Consider the following 11686-nt stretch of genomic DNA (forward strand, 5'->3'; position numbering starts at 1 on the left):
AATTAGACATGTGTATGCAAATTTCACTATTAAATTTCGCCCCCACTTTGAAGTGAATAATCAAAATGAACATATTTAATCAACATGAAACTATATTCTCTCCTTTAAAAGTTCTATTCATATGATATAAGGGATTGAACTGGTTATAATCCTTAGAACCCTTCACATTATGTTTCCTCCATTTCAACTCAATTTTTTTCTCCTTTTCATGAGAACCAAATTGATAACATCCTCGTGTCTCCTTATTCACTCCCCTTTATACAACTTTTTTACATGAAATGAAATTTTACAATTGCATGCAACGTAAAAGTGTTATGTTTTTATATTCAATGTTCAGTGCACTTGTGCTACTAATGTTCAGAACACAAACTATGTGTGGGACAAGACTCAAATTATAGTTTTTTGGGAATAAGGTAAGTGTAAGAATTGGGTTCGTTTTCAATGAAAAATTGAGAGGCAACTTCTTTCTTTTCTTTTTTTTTTGGAAAGGAGTGGATATCTATTTTAAAATAAAAAATCTATTTTTTAAAATAGAATATCTATTCCAAAAAATCATTAACTTTTATTTTCTTTCAGTCAACCTCATTTCTATAAAATGTATTATTTTTACAAACCATGATAGTTGTTAGTTATTGCTTCTAGTTTTGATTGTGTGTGATTTTTGCATCAACGTTTCGGATCACACTCTATGATCTTTCTATTTCTTGAGCATTATTTCATCATGATGATGGATCACAAAGTGTGATCCAAAATGTTGATGCAAAAAATCACACACAATCAAAACTAGAAGCAATAACTAACAACCTCATTTCGTTTTTTTCAATGTATATATTTTTTTTTTAAATGAGTATTTTGTTATGAATGTTCATTCCATAAATTTTGAAAATTTACACCTACACTTTTTCTTTGATTTTAGGCTTGGAATAGACTTAGAAATCCAACCAGGTACGTCTTGGACTATAAGTACAATGTTATGGTAACAATAAAAATAAAATTTGGTTTTGGCAATATGATTGTAGATTTTGTTTTTGAATTTTTTTAGATGGAATTAAAACTCGTTAAAAATGATAATGTCTAGTTTTCAAGTTTGTAATTTTGTTGGTGGTGAGCATATACTTCTATTTATTAATTAATTTTTAAACAAAAATCTCATAAACTTGAGATGATATATAGTATTTATTTTTATATTTTTTAACTTTTAATGTGTGACAAATCTAGACATTATTCTTGACAAATGAAAATACAAACTATATTATAAGTATTTTAGATCAAATTATGTGGGCGGCACACAATGTATTTATTACAAACAACTTAATCCTAGTAAAAAAATAATTAAAAACTAGTTACTAAAGGTACAAAAATTCTTGATCAAGGTTCAACATAGTATTCATATTTCTATAAAAAAATTAAAATATATTTTCATATACTACTTATTTTGTGGATCATACACGTGTATGTTTTGACATTTGACATATTTTTTAAAAATGTCACTTTTGTATATTATGTACAAAACCATCTTTTATCATAAAGGCAACATATTTTAAAATTAGAAAGAAAATCTTACATTTCATATATTTGCACCATGTCAATATTATATGTATAAGTGCTTCAAAAAAAAATTTCTAACTATGACAAACTCTGGTTTTTAAAGAACAAAAAATTTTTTTTGAACAAAATGTGAATTTTTTAAACCTTGCATTACTAATATGCTTTCTATTTTACTTACCACCAAATAATTTACTTGAACATGCATTATTCAAACTTTACCCAATCATTTTACACTCATTTTAGCCTTGCTATTTGATGTGTCATTTTGCTACTCAATCTAATAAATTTTAGCACATAAGCTAACCCATCTTTAATAATTTCAATATCATGGTTAAGACCCATCATAATTCTTAAATGTTTTACCATACTAGATTGATTCGCAAGTGCAATTCTATCTCCTAGACAAAATTATACAATCAATCACATCCACATTATCTAAACTTAACTTCCATTCACTTAGGGTGAACTACCTTCTAAAATGGACTATTGTCTATTAACTTATGTAGGAAAACATTCAAATTTTTACAGTTGTGATGTCATATTTAAATACTATATCGGACATCCTATAATTCCATAGATAATATATTCAAGCATCACTAAGAACACCACTCAAACATTAGATCATATAGAGAATTAATTTGTTAAAGACCAATGTATTTAGACATATGCATATTGTATGCCTTTGATAATTTTGAACTATTATGAAAAAAACAAAAAGCACTTTGCAAATTGATAGATGAACATAAGTGCACAAACAATTTTGAAAAAAATATAAGTATATAAAATATGAGATGGTGAGATGAAGAACTTGCTTACATTTCATACATGTTGAAGGTCAAACTTTGTTTTCAAATTTCAATGCCCCTCTTCTTTACCAAACAATAATTAATATTATTTTAATATTCTCCATCTAGAAATTCCCACCAAAAGATATGTCATAATCTTCAATTGATTTCAACCTAAAAATAGTTGGTAACTCCTTTATAAAAACTTGTTATCTAATATGCTAAAAATAACAAGAGTTACACAAGGTCCATGAAGAATCCCATGTCTCATTGGAAGTTGAAATGGAAAAGGAGATGATAACATATCAACAACAAAATTAGATAACTTACATACAAAAAAGTTATTTTAGGTATCCCTATATAAGGATCTTTTAATTAAAAAATGAAACTTATTTAATGCTTTAGAAAAATATCTAAAAGATACACATCTAAAAATAAAATTACAAGACTGTTGAACAAACTAAACCTTAGAAATATTCAAAAAAATTCAAAAATACAATTTATAAAAACAAAAATTACTAAACACTAAATATTGAATTTAAATAATTTCCCTATCACTTTTCCTTAACCTACAAGAAACGAGAAATAAACATTCATGAAAGAGATACCAATTTCTCATTTATTAAATACAATGACCTAAAAATTGAAATGTAAAGTGATATATTAAAAGAATAAAAGATAAATATAGGCCCCAAAACAATAAACAAAACATACAAATTTAACATGCTACTTTTAACAGTTTTTATAGTTTAAACAATATGCTAGTTTACTGCATTTAAGGCGCTTTTTGGACGAGATTGTTTTCAATCTTGGGTTATCCAATAGCGGTAGGCAGTTTTTGTTTTTGAGGACTAAAGTAGGGATTGGATGCCTGTCGTTGTGTGTATGTTGGTAGTGCTTTTTTCTTTGTCTTTGGGTCAGCCCCCTTGTTTTGGTTGCTTTATAATAAAAAACATACAAATTTAACATAATCATTTGTGAGTTACTTTTTTATTAGAAAAATACATATATTAATAATATATAAATAATACAATAGAACATTCATTCAATGCCTCTCTTCTCCACCAAACGATAATTAATATTATTTTAATATTTTCCCTCTAGAAATTCCCACCAAAAGATATGTCATAATCTTTAATTGATTTCTAGCTAAAAATAGTTGGTAACTCATTTATCAAAACTTGTCAAAAAATATAATATGCTAAATATAACAAGAGTTACACAAGGCCAATGAAGAATCCTATGTCTCATTGGAAGTTGAAATTGAAAGCTAGATGATAACATACGAACAACAAAATTAAATAAATTGTACAAAAAAAGTTATTTTAGGTACCTTAATTTAGTGATGCTTTAACTAAAAAATGAAACTTCTTTAATGTTTTAGAAAAATATCTACATCAAAAATTAAAATTACAAGATTTTTGAACAAACTGAACCTTTAAAAAGCTTCAAAAATACAATTTACAAAAACAAAAAAAATACCTAACATTAAATATTGAATTTAAATCATTTCCCTATCTCTTTTCCTTAACCTACAAGAAATATGAAATAAACATTTATGAAAGAGTTACCAATTTCTCATTTATTAAATAAAATGACCTAAAAATTGTGACATTTAAAGTGATATATTAGAATATAAACGATAAATATAGGTCCCAAAATAATATACAAAACATTAAAATTTAACATTTTTTTTAATGTCTTTACAGTGGTCCACAAGAGATTGAACTTTTATAACGGCTTCACCAATAAAATGTTTTAATCGTAACACTACACATCTCAAAAAACATAAAAATTTAACATAATCATTCACGAGTTTATTTTTTTATTAAAAAAATATATATTAATAATAAATAGATTGTACAATAGAACATTCTTTATTCTTTTAAGATAAGAAACTTAAAAGCAAAAACAACAGCAATAAAATTAATTCAATCTAAAATTATCTTACCTTTATACATAACCTTAACAACATTTCTTAAAATAAGGTAAGGAAAGAGTCTCTTCCAATATATTTATTTGAAAACGTTGAGAATTATCTTAGTCAAATATTTCAAACCAGGAAGTTTTCTTCTGGAAGTTTCATTTGAATGATTTGGAAACGTGGTCGTGAGTTCAAACCGCACCCAATTAAATATTACACCTGGAACAAGCCATGCCAGCTGTCTCCACCTTTTTAGACTCGTTTTCTTTAATTTATACTCTTCTCACACGCCTTTTCCCACTCACGCCTCTCATATATAAACACACACACTTTCTCTCATTTCTATTCATCTTTCTTTCTTGCTCTGCAATTTATACTCAGAGAAATATTCAACCCTTTCAACCCTCATTCTTTAAAGTTTTTGTTTGCCGATCTATCAAAATGTCTGGACTCCTGAATAAACGCAGCCGCGAGGAAGAGGCTCTGCAGGACTCCTCCAAACGATTTCATTGCGGAACAGAGCAACAAAATCTCTATACTTTGGAAGATTTTGAGTTTCCAGAGAATTTCCAAGAAACAGAGCCAAAATGCTGTGCGAGCGAGGAAGCGGTTTGCGCAGATTTAAGAGATTTCGAGGAAGAAATTGGCGCAATGTCGCCATCTGCATCTGAGCAGGGGTTTTCAGGCTTAAACAGGGAAGATGATTCCCTGGCCTCTGATATGACCAGCGGCTACGGAAATTCTGAAGACGGCATTGATTTGTGTTATCTTTTGGAAGCTTCAGATGATGAGCTTGGAATACCGCCTACACCTGTTTACAACTTTGAAGGAGAAGAAAATTCTGGTTTTGCCTCGGATTTTAACGAAAATGCAGATCTTAAGGACTTTCTTGAGAAATGGCATTTTGAGGACAATTTTGTGGACTGTAGAGAATTTTCATTGATTGAGGATTCTGCAGCCATTGCCTGGGATGATTTGGCGGCCAGCCAAGGTCTGTTTGTTGACGGAGATTGTTATCAGTCATGGGGACTGGAAAATGCCGGTGACCTTTAAAGAAAGGGGAAAAGTTTTAGGACCTGCAAATGTACATTGTACTTACGTTTGCTGAATGTAGCAATCAAATCTTTACAAACTCTGATCATTCTCTCATTTATTTGAAATCATCTAGAGGTTTTTGACTGAACCCCTCTTGTTAAAAAGATTTAATTTATCACAGATCTTCCCTTCTAAATTTTATTTATAGTGTTTCTGGTTTTATCCAGACTTTAGTCTATGGTTTCTTCTGATCATTCAAATTATGATATCATTAACAACTGAGTCCGTTTTTAGTATCTAGAAGGTGTCGAGTACGAATCTTTCACATATATGTATATATTGTGAGAATAAAATAAAATTCTAGATTAATCTATGAGAGGGGAGTTACAAGTTAATTGATTTGCTTAAATTTTGGTAATGGGTATAAAATAATATTTATAAGTAAATATTATATTCAAGGTAGAATATGAAAGCATTTAAAAAAATAAAAATTTAGAGCATCAAATTAATGTATTATTATTAGTAATAATATTTATTATAATACATTTTTACAAATGCTTAACACTTTTAATTTTGGACGAATTTCATCAATTTTGAAAATAAAAATCTCAATCCCTATTTAAGAATGAATTTTCAATGTCGTGGGCTCAAAGCCACGAGGAGTTATCAACATTCAATTCATAACTCTTTCCATAATATAATGTAACTCCCCAAGAGAATAACCACAATTAACATGACTAATATTAGCTAGTTAAATAGGGGAAAGGACCCAGTAGTTGTGCACCCTAACTTCGTGCTTCTCAAAATCTTACGTGAAAATTTCAAATCACTTCGATTTTTTTACAGCAGCTTACTTGGCAAGTCCCCTGCTTATAACTAAGGTTTCAGGGCCACATCATCAAATATGATGCCACATCAGCATGCTTTTTGCCAAGGTGTCCAAAACAACCCAAAAAAGTGAGACCAATAGGTGTGCAAAAGGGCCCCAATACTTGTGCAGCTGATGTGGTATCACATGATTCGTTACTTTTCACAACAAATGGTATATTTCATTCAATTATTGGTACTTATCATACAACTATTGGTGCAATGTTATACAAAGGTTGGACATTAAATCAACAAGTATTGGGGTATTAAATGAACAACTTCTATCACAAGAATTGGAACGCGCTCAACTACTAGGTCCTTTCCCCTATTCTCCACATAATCCACTAAGTAATGTCCTAAATCAACGACTCTTGCAAATGTCATAACATTAGTGGCAATTGAAATCTTCAAGATTATACCAACATGGAACACTTGTTTAAATGTTAAAAAATTAATCTAGAGCTTGCAAGTTGTACACACATCACCTTAACAATCCCCCATGTGTTCTAAGGTTCACAAGAATAATAAGGGACTCCAACAAATTGAAGTAAAAGAAGGTGATGAACCCATAACTAATTTTCACCATCTAAATTTATCTATGCTTACAAGCTTAATCAAAACATTTGCAATATTCACCAATACATCCACCTTCTTAACCACAACCCACTCATCCTTCAATATCACAAACAAAGTGATACTACACAAACTAATGTGCTTCATTCAAATTAATGAACAATGGTTTTTTTGCTAAGATGATGGTAATCTAACTTTCATGATGGATCCTAACTATATTTTATCTCAACATAATATTTAAAGCTATAGTGCTTCCTTAGATGCACAAGTAGTTGTCATATACATTATCTCAATAATAAAAACAAAAACTATAACTTATTTTTTGTTCATCCAACTGATTGCACCACCAAAAGAGGTAAACATGTATCTATTGGTAGAACCCCCACTATTGACATCTCATTTTCAATAAGAATCTACAAATCCTTAAATATCTTTTGTCATGATTCAATCTCTATTGTCATGATTCAGTATTATCTTCTTTGATAGAAAATGGAATGCTATCATGTGCCTTTGTAATGCTTGAAGACACTTTTAATTGTAATTCAATGATTCTTTCTTAGATTAGCCATAAATGGGTCAAGACTCCCACAATTTGAGAAATGTTTGGTCTAGTGTAGACCATCTCATACAAGACTACCAACTACACTAGCATAGGGGATGTGGATCATGTCCTCTATCTCATTAAGTTTCAAAGGGAATTGATTAATAGATAACTTTGTTGTCATAGGGATGAAAACTCTCACTAGTAGTTCATGACACAATAGTGTGTCCCATGTATAGGATGATGCATAAAAATGAGAATTAGAAGGTCAAAATCATTGAAAATTTTCATTAAAAAGTATAATACGTGTCACATGTAAAGAGGGCTTGATAGAAGGTTTTTCTCATTTTTTAAAATTTTGAACATTCAAAATTTGTAGAGAAAGAGACCTTTAAATGAAGGAGTTTTAATTACAATTTTGTAACAAAAGAAAAGATCATGCAAAAAATAATCCCCTCTACTTGGAAATAGTCCTTATCATCTAACCTTACATTGTACTTATCTATTTTTTCCTTTAACTGAATTTCTTCTTAAAAATCCATGTACAACCAACATGTTTCCTATCATTAGGAATCTCAACCAAGTGTCATGCATATTGTTCTTCTCAAATATTGTCATCTCTTCATTCATGTCAACTTTCAAGGAGTTACTGTCAATAAACTCTATAGCCTCTTTTACAATTATGGCCTCATCATCATTAGTAGGAAAAAGAAATTGTATCTAAAAGCTAATAAAGTACAATTATACCTTTTAAGTTCTCTCCTTTGCCAAGTGCATTGCCTCAAAATTTAGTGTTGAGGTTAATTTTCCTCTTCTAAAGTTTCAAAACTTATCTCCTCACTAGGTCTTTATTGAATCTCTAAAATTGCCTCAAGTGCATATTCATTAGCCTTTGTCTCTAGTTATACCACTATTTTATCAATTTCAAGTTGTAAAGGGGTAAAAAAGAAGATCTAACCTCTCCAGAGATCAAATTCTAATTATACATTCTCCTTTTATTTCCTAAATTTTGAAGCTTGTACCCTTTCACATTTCTAATGAAGTTGCTTGATATGTATGGAAATGAGATCCTAGGTCTATGGATGCAACTAAGATCTCAAATCTCTATTACATATCATTGGGAACATTAATAAGGTTCAATTGCAGTCTTAATAGGAGAGTTGAATGCTTTGGCCTATTGTTCCTTTTTGTTTTGGAAAGGATTTGAGATTAAGATGTGTGTAATTAAGATCTAGGTTAAATGATAGGTGAATGACAACTTCCAGTTATATGTTTAGAGAATTATAGAACATAAAACTAATATAGTAGCTTAGATTTCAAAATAAGACATAGAAAAGGAACACACAGTGGCAAGTTGAGCCTAAAAATGTAGGACTCGTGTGTTGGTGCCTTAGTCTAAGGGTGTTTGTGAATAAACAATGGAGTAGATTCTCATTTAGGAGATCTTGTAGGTCTATCTCTCTTAAATTTAGCTAAAAAGTGTCAGACTAGTGTGCTTGACACTCTAGTCTGGAGTTTACACCTGTCTGAAATCTATCAAGGAAAATGATGTGTATATTTTTTCAGATTTGATTAGAAGAAACAACATGATCAACCCTACCATTAACACCCTCAACATGCATCATATTATTATCAATCAAGTCTTGTGCACTTTATTTTTAATGCCGAGAAAATTTGTGTACCTAATTTTCATTGACTCTATGATAATGAAAAATATGCTCATTATATCCTTTACATAACCCTTTTGATAGAACCGATGGATGGATATGAGGAATGATAACCAAATTAGCATTAATTAAGCTTTAATGCATTTTATGTAATAGCTAACTCAAAATTGTGAGATTTTTCCAAGAACAAGAGCTCAATGAAATGTACAAATAGAGACAAAATATAGGACAAGAATAAACTGTATTCTCATCAATAGATAGATGATCAAAAGATCAATAGTTGTTACATACCATGAATATGAGCCTGCATATATAGGCAAGGCTATATGGATATGTGAGCACACAAACATGACACGTGTCTCAATAAGAAACAAGGGTAGGTAGGAGAAACAATAAAATATTCCACATGAGGTGGATCACCCACCAAAGGTGGAATTATCACTCCACAATAAGTGGATATGATAGAGTAGTAACAAGATCACACCATAAAAGGTGGAAATTCTCCTACACACACAATCCCAATGTGACACAAACACCCAAGTGTCTCATACCCAAACTACTATGAAATGCATTATCCTAAGTAAACTTAAGTAAGGTGTAATAATATCCATTATGAATAATTATTTACACCAACACCCCCCCTTAAGTGAAACTTAGGGGAATGTACTTAAGTCTACAATGCAACTAAGCAATGCAAGATGGGTCTCGGCTACGAGGCCATGTTAGGTACCCATGTACAAATGCAAATGCAAACCAAACCAATGCAATGAAATCTCTCACAAAGCGGGGAAAGAGAGAAAAACCCAATGGGAAAAAACCCTCCCCCAAAAGAGAGATGAAAACTATACAAGATAACTCTCATAGAAGCATGTGAAGAACAAAACCCCATGTGAGGAAAAAGTCCCCCTCATATGAGAGAAGAAGAGAAGTTAGGTAGCCCCCCCTCAATGTAGAATCTGCACCAATGATAGAAGCTCGATGATGTATGAAGAAACTGCTTCACGAACATCGAACAACATTCCTCCCCTCAGGAAGAAACAAAACCAAAAGTGTATCCATGAAGTCTCCCCAATCATGAAGGGAAGATGTATGAAAAAAGCTCATGATGAATGAAGTCTCTGAAAACTGCTCAAGTGTCCCCATGTCGATGCTAAAAGGTACCCCCTCCAAAGGTGGTAAACTACTCCACACTGCTAAAAAAGGCACTCCAAGATCTAGTGGAGATTAAAGCAGAACATGTCCCAAAGACTCACATGTCTCCTCTAAACATAAAGCGACCTCCTCCAACTGTTGTACATAAGTATCCACAATCATGTCAACCTTGAAAGAATGATCATGTAGAGAATGAACAAGAGGCTCAGAGTGTTCCCTCGCAACAATCGAAGAAGGATAGTCTTCATCAAAGAGAAGATGAATGTCATCAATGATGTCTCCCAAATCTGCAATGTAGGATTCCACAAACAAACCTGCAATGTCTGTCAAGTAGTCATCCCATGAAATTGAAGCTAGAAGACATGAGATATCCTGCTACATTGTATCACGAGAAGGCAAAACTAGCGCACTATCCGCATCATCAGGTGCAATAGGTGATGCGATATCAATAGGAGGAGATGAAACAAAAGGCTCAAGAACGGGGTCACATGTGAGAATCCCCAAATTCAAGTACCCAAAGTTCTCCTCAAAATCTGAATCATCACAAGAAGTGCGATCATCATGTGTAGAATCATCATATGTGAAATCATCATCATCAACAAAATCTGAAAAGGGAATATAATCGAGATGCATGATCAACCACCCCAGTCGCAATGATAGCTCTAGTCTCCAAGTCTCTATTGAAAACGAACTCAGGTGTGAACTCCACAATTCTCTTAGTTGCCCCATGTGTGATTTGATAGATGGAAAGGAGATTGTTTGTCAAATGGGGTACACACAACACATCATTGAAGGAGTTATCCCCAGTGGCAATAGATCCTTTCCCAATCACATCCATGTATGTATGATTGCCCATCAAAATCTGCGGCATGGTGCAAGGCTCAAATGTAGAGAACATAGACTGCGAAGATGCCATATGATGAGAAGCCCCTGAATCTAGTCATGACTTGTAGTAGCACAAAGAGATTTTCCTTTTCTTGTTCCAAAAGAGTGAGTCTTCCCACTTGTAGAAGCCATGAATGCTTGCCCTTTCCCTTTTGATTGTGAGGAAGTGGAAGTTGACGAATCCTCCTTCTTGTAGACATTAGGCAAATCAATTTTATGCTTTTTGAGGATGTGTGTGAGCTCATCAATCTTCTTAGAATGGCAATGACGCTCCTCATGACCAAACTTTTTACAATAGGCACAAGTAGGTCTCTCCCTCTTTGGTGAATTGTCCCTCTTGGAAGAGTATGAATCTCCTCGTTGTGGAGAAGATAGTGCTTTGTCCTTAGGCTTTCATTGCCATTTCTTCTTGTTTGAGTTGTCCTTTCCTTGATTTCCTTTGTTCCCTTGATTTTCCACTATTGCTTGAGACTTAGAAGTCTTAAGAATGCCCATGCTTATCAACTTAGTTTGTTCCATCATCAACTTTTCGGCGAAAGCATCAAATGTAGGCTTTGTGTAGCTTGAACCCATTGTCATCCTATGGGTTTGGAAACTAAAAATAAATGTTGCATATTCTTGTGGAAGCTTGCCCATCAAATTGAAGATCAATTGAGTATCCTTCTTATCAATGCCACAATCCTTGACTTGTGCCCTCAACTCTTTTGCC

This window comes from Cryptomeria japonica, chromosome 1 (assembly GCF_030272615.1).
Source record: "Cryptomeria japonica chromosome 1, Sugi_1.0, whole genome shotgun sequence".
Classification (NCBI taxonomy): Eukaryota; Viridiplantae; Streptophyta; class Pinopsida; order Cupressales; family Cupressaceae; genus Cryptomeria; species Cryptomeria japonica.